Raw genomic sequence first — 6000 nt, 5'->3', positions numbered from 1 at the left:
TGCATGGAAGTTTCTCAAGATCAAATGTATCGAGGTTTGGAGAAAAAAATGGATTGGCTAGGACAAGAGTAAAACGATGACTCGAGTATTAACCCTTTCGAACCTGAAAGCAACCAGCAGGAAAATTCCTGGTTTATTGATTACTATAGCTTTAGTATAGGCCTTAAAAGTGGAAAATTTTGAAGTGGAGTCTCTACCCCCTCCAGGAGGGCCTAAGGGGGGTGGGACATATGTGTCTATTCCGTTGTTTTGAGCGGGACGTATAAGTCCCGTTGGGTCTCTATATCACATAACTCAATAAAAACTAAACAGTATGTTGTATATTTTTTATCAAATAAAAATCATTTATTTCATTTATTTTGAAGGAAAAGTTAGTAAAACTGAAATTATATTTCATAAAAATATTAGATAAGTGAAGTAGTGAATTTGACACTCTTCACATATCATTTTAGTGCGTTTTTCAATATTATTGAGGCGACATCCAGCACATCTTCGTCTTGTGCCTCCTTCAATTGGTAAATGAGTATCGGTATTCCTATAAGTCTTCTTTTTTTTGGAAATGCAACCAGACCTTCAACTGCGAACATTGGCTGGCGTTTTCTGACCTTCATCAATGAGCTCTTCTGCTAAAACTACTAAAACTACGACGTAACTCTGAATATATTATCCATGAATTTACAACAGACATCATCAAGAGGCGATAAAAAACTTTTTTCCATCACTTATTGGATTTTCGGTTCAAATATGGTGTAGGTATTATTTACCCATCCCTCCGCTTTTTTTCTACGGTTGCCATTTCGTCATCATGGCAGTTGCTTAGGAGGATTACTTCTTTTGTATCCTGCAATTTCGTGTACATTAGTCCAGAGCTACTGCTTCTGAATACTGCTTCCCCTTTTTTTCAATTTTTGTGTTATCTTTGGCAAATTTTTCCTGTTTGCCATACACGTACCGAGCGCAGCAAAGTCCAAACTCTCTAAAAGGTGAACGCTTGTAAAAAAACGATCAAAACATAATGTAACATCCGGTTCTCGTACTGTGCGTACCAAGGTTTTAACCACTCGTTCACCTAGCATTCCAATCGTAGGACCTTCCTCTTTTCCACAGTATATATTAAAGTCATAACAATAACCTGTCTGCGAATCGCAACGCATCCACATCTTTATACCTCTCTTCGTTGGTTTTAGAGGCATATACTGCTTCAGAGAGGAACTACCTTTGAATTTGGTCATTGATTCGTCGATGCTTTGATAAAGGCTGCCACCACGAACTGCTTGGAACCGACCTTCCAAACATTCCACGATGTCATCTACGTAGTATGTTTTGCTCGCATCAACAGGTTTTTCTGTAAATGAGAAATACATTTTCGAAGAAAGAGTTAAGAAACGATCGCGAGCAATTGCCGATTTAATAGCTTGGTTTCCCATAGCCTTATGTTTGGACCAGTAGTTTCTCATCGAAGGTAATCGCATATACGACATTATAAGTGTACAACCGATAACCACTTGCATTTCACCTATATCGGTTAGAGATGAGCGATATTGCGATTTTGAAATCACTGTGATTTCAGCGATTGCTGTGATTTTATATTGCTATTGCGATCGCAACTAAGTCGACGTTCAAACGGAGACCTTTTGTTGTTGTTGTTGTAGCGGCAGATTCTGCCGATTTGACAGTGTTTGGCTGAATACAAGTCCGGGTCCCGTCCAGTTACGTACACCCGACTGTCGTGGGAACGACTGAACCTTTTGTCGTTATTGGCGGCAAATTCTCTTTTGGTTCCTGTAACTCGAGTCAAGTTTTTACGCCTTTCTTTTCACTACATTTTCGCAAATGTTGGAGCGGTTCTGCTACCTGAAACTTAGAGCTTATTGCATAGTTCATTTGTATGTATTTGTATATTTTCAAAGAAAAACTAATAAACTCCATAATCCATCAGAATGTTTTGAATACCCGCTAATAATATTTTCCAGACCAAATTAATAACGGGAGTTTCCTAATCTTTGGGAAAATATTAAAAACCCGTAATTTTTTTATTCCATATTTTTTTCTGAAATTAATTAATTACAATTCTTGTTTTAAATTAAATAATATTCGGTTAAACGAAATAATTATAAGAGCATCTTAACAAAAGAATAAATAAATATAAAACAGTAAAAGTAGCTCCATTTTTATTAAAATTCATATAATTTATTACTAAGTGTTATTAAAAACTTAATTTAAATATTTATACTATATATAACGGGTGATTTTTTTGAGGTTAGGATTTTCATGCATTAGTATTTGACAGATCACGTGGGATTTCAGACATGGTGTCAAAGAGAAAGATGCTCAGTATGCTTTGACATTTCATCATGAATAGACTTACTAACGAGCAACGCTTGCAAATCAATGAATTTTATTACCAAAATCAGTGTTCGGTTCGAAATGTGTTTATCGACAAATTTTGTTCAGCGATGAGGCTCATTTCTGGTTGAATGGCTACGTAAATAAGCAAAATTGCCGCATTTGGGGTGAAGAGCAACCAGAAGCCGTTCAAGAACTGCCCATGCATCCCGAAAACTGCACTGTTTGGTGTGGTTTGTACGCTGGTGGAATCATTGGACCGTATTTTTTCAAAGATGCTGTTGGACGCAACGTTACGGTGAATGGCGATCGCTATCGTTCGATGCTAACAAACTTTTTGTTGCCAAAAATGGAAGAACTGAACTTGGTTGACATGTGGTTTCAACAAGATGGCGCTACATGCCACACAGCTCGCGATTCTATGGCCATTTTGAGGGAAAACTTCGGACAACAATTCATCTCAAGAAATGGACCCGTAAGTTGGCCACCAAGATCATGCGATTTAACGCCTTTAGACTATTTTTTGTGGGGCTACGTCAAGTCTAAAGTCTACAGAAATAAGCCAGCAACTATTCCAGCTTTGGAAGACAACATTTCCGAAGAAATTCGGGCTATTCCGGCCGAAATGCTCGAAAAAGTTGCCCAAAATTGGACTTTCCGAATGGACCACCTAAGACGCAGCCGCGGTCAACATTTAAATGAAATTATCTTCAAAAAGTAAATGTCATGAACCAATCTAACGTTTCAAATAAAGAACCGATGAGATTTTGCAAATTTTATGCGTTTTTTTTTTTTTTAAAGTTATCAAGCTCTTAAAAAATCACCCTATATATTACCATGAAAAGAGTTTCAATTTGTACTCTAAGCTAATTTTTTAAATTCATCACAAAAGCTTACAAATAAATAAAATTAAAATTTTAATTATATTAAATTAAAATATTCCATAAGTAGTTGAAACTTCTGGTTGTTAAAGATGTTTTATATGAAATTTTTGTTTTGCAAATATTTTTTGCATTTTGCATATATTTCATCTACTACTTCAAACATCTGCCATACTTCACTTCTTTTCCTTGATAAATTTCCTGCCATTATTAAAAATTATGAGAACGTTACACTCAAAACTTCAACCGCTATGACGAAAAATAGCATATACGATATATATAATACCCTGAAGAAAGTTGTTACTTTTCTGCTATTTGCTATTGTGATCGTAATTCACAGGTTCGAACTGCGATCACAGTTTCGAACTGCGATCACAGTTTCAAACTGCGATCACAGTTTCGAATTGCGATCGCAATTCACAGGTTCGAACTGCGATCGCAATCGCAGTTTATAGAAGCGAACTGCTATTTTTAAAATGTGATCGCAGTTGCGATTTCCGATTTTTCAATCACAGTGAAAAAATCACCGGTAGTGAAATATCGCTCATCACTAATATCGGTAAGCTTCAAATTAGCATATTTTGGAGACTACGCATTAGTTGGAGGCGCTCGTTTGTGCACTGTGTTATGTAAATAAGCAAGCTTTTCGGAAATATTTCATTGAATATTTCTATTACCGAGTCAGATCGGCTGAAATGTGCAGCAATGTTAGGGATTCGTTGAGCTTGAATTATCTTACGCGGCTGGAAACTCTCATCAGGTATTGAACACACCGTAACATTTTCGAAGTATGGCATATTATTACTTTTGCCGCTTTCTATTAATTGCAAATAATCATTGTTAGAAGAATTTCCTTCATTATTTTCGTCAGATTTGTCTGTTGGACAACTTTCATCATCAGAGGGCTCGTAATTATCTTCACTTGCATCTGAAAAATCGACGTCAGAAAAGTCACCAGATTCGTCACACTCCATAAACTGGGCTAATATATCCTCCTCATTTAGTTTTCTTGAGATTGTGCAAAGTATGTTTAAAAAAACAGGTTTATAGTACATTTTTTCGTAAATTACTAAAAGTTAAAGAATGTCGGCAAGCTCTAAACCGGATTTATTTATACCAACAAACAAACCTAACGGGACACATGGATCCCATAAATAAAAATTCCCATAATAACACTTAAAAACTGAAAAATTACTAGTGTTTAAATGAGTTAAGCATCCGCCTACTTTACCCGAAACGGCTGGCGCACCCTAATACGACCACGCAATTCACCACAGCTGATGACACCAGAACCGAACACCAACACATCTCACTACAGCTGTACATCAACCCACTCATCAAAAGGGATAGAAAAAAAGGAGAAAGCAGACACATTCGTTCAAACACTGCGCCGGGTCGACATCTACGCTCCTCTACCGCGATTATACATTCGCTACCAACATTCGCCACGTCAACAATTCGTCACGCACTCCTCGCTGAGGCACTTTTCGTTTTATACATTTTGTATGTACGTTCGATGATACGCGGCGCCAGGTAAATCCCTCATGCGTTCGACCACGATCCGAAGCAGCTCGATCGCCAACACCGGCATCATATTTATTAACGTGTAAAAATACAAACTTAACGATTTAAATAAAATTGTTAAATATAAACCTAAAATTCAGATACTTTTATTTCACTTAAAGCAGTGGTGTTGGTTCCCCAATAAATTGGGTATAATTGTAGACAACTAGATTATATTATTATATATTACTTACTAATATTACTTACCTAATTACAGCGATCCAGAACACTCTTTTGAATACTTACATATATTCACTAAAATCACTGAATATTCACATGAAAATAGCAATTGATGCAAGCACAGTAACATTCCGAAGAAAACTGAGCGTCTTCTGTTTAAAATTTTAGCACAAAAAAAAAACACAGAGCCGTTACCTGAACTTCAAAATACCAGACGGGACAGTTTTAAATGAGTTTAAATGGAAAATTAAGAATTTAGTTATGAGAAAACTTTTTCTGGGATGTATGTGTCCCAACAGGTCCGAAAAGGTTAATGAGCGTTCTTCACTTATTTAATCCCAAAAATATAATTTTAATATGATACGGAAGGTGGTATCTCCTGCTGCTGTAGTCGTGGTAGTAGCTCCAGCTGCTGTTGTCGTGGTAGTATCTCCAGCTGCTGTTGTGGTAGTGTGGTATCATCCTGTGCCTGTACATATGCCAACCAGGCCGCTATGGCAAGGAATAATATAAAGTAAAGTTTCATTTTGAAAGAAGTTAACTATTCAGTTCGTAGAAATGAACGTCTGCTGATGAAAACCTTAGTCTCAGGGGGTTTTATATTAGGTGATGAACCTAAAACGCGCTGGCACGCACTAATACGCATATTTGCATAGTTGCTTTGCAAAATTTTTATTTACACTAATTTTTTTCTTCTTTCGTAGTAAGACTGTTGATCGCTTTTTAAATGATCATTTGTTTTAAATATCAAATTAATTTTTAAGCCGCTATCTCATACCTGAAGTTTTGTTATACCTTATTTTTCATATGTTTCCGATGAAGTTATCGAAACATAATTAGTGCCTACGAGGAATGACATCTGCGTTCTGAATTTAACTTCGCAATGTTCTTAGATACTGAAGGCTTCATTGTCTAAGGATAACTAGCGCATGTCATACTTACCGTTGGCTTTATATGGCGTTTGTCGGCAAATATCTAAGATATCTTAGCAAACTTTAGTGGACGTTTAATACAGCAGTAACGATCTGCA

The sequence above is a fragment of the Bactrocera dorsalis genome, chromosome 4, assembly GCF_023373825.1.
Source record: "Bactrocera dorsalis isolate Fly_Bdor chromosome 4, ASM2337382v1, whole genome shotgun sequence".
Lineage (NCBI taxonomy): Eukaryota > Metazoa > Arthropoda > Insecta > Diptera > Tephritidae > Bactrocera > Bactrocera dorsalis.
This window is presented reverse-complemented; position numbering follows the sequence as displayed.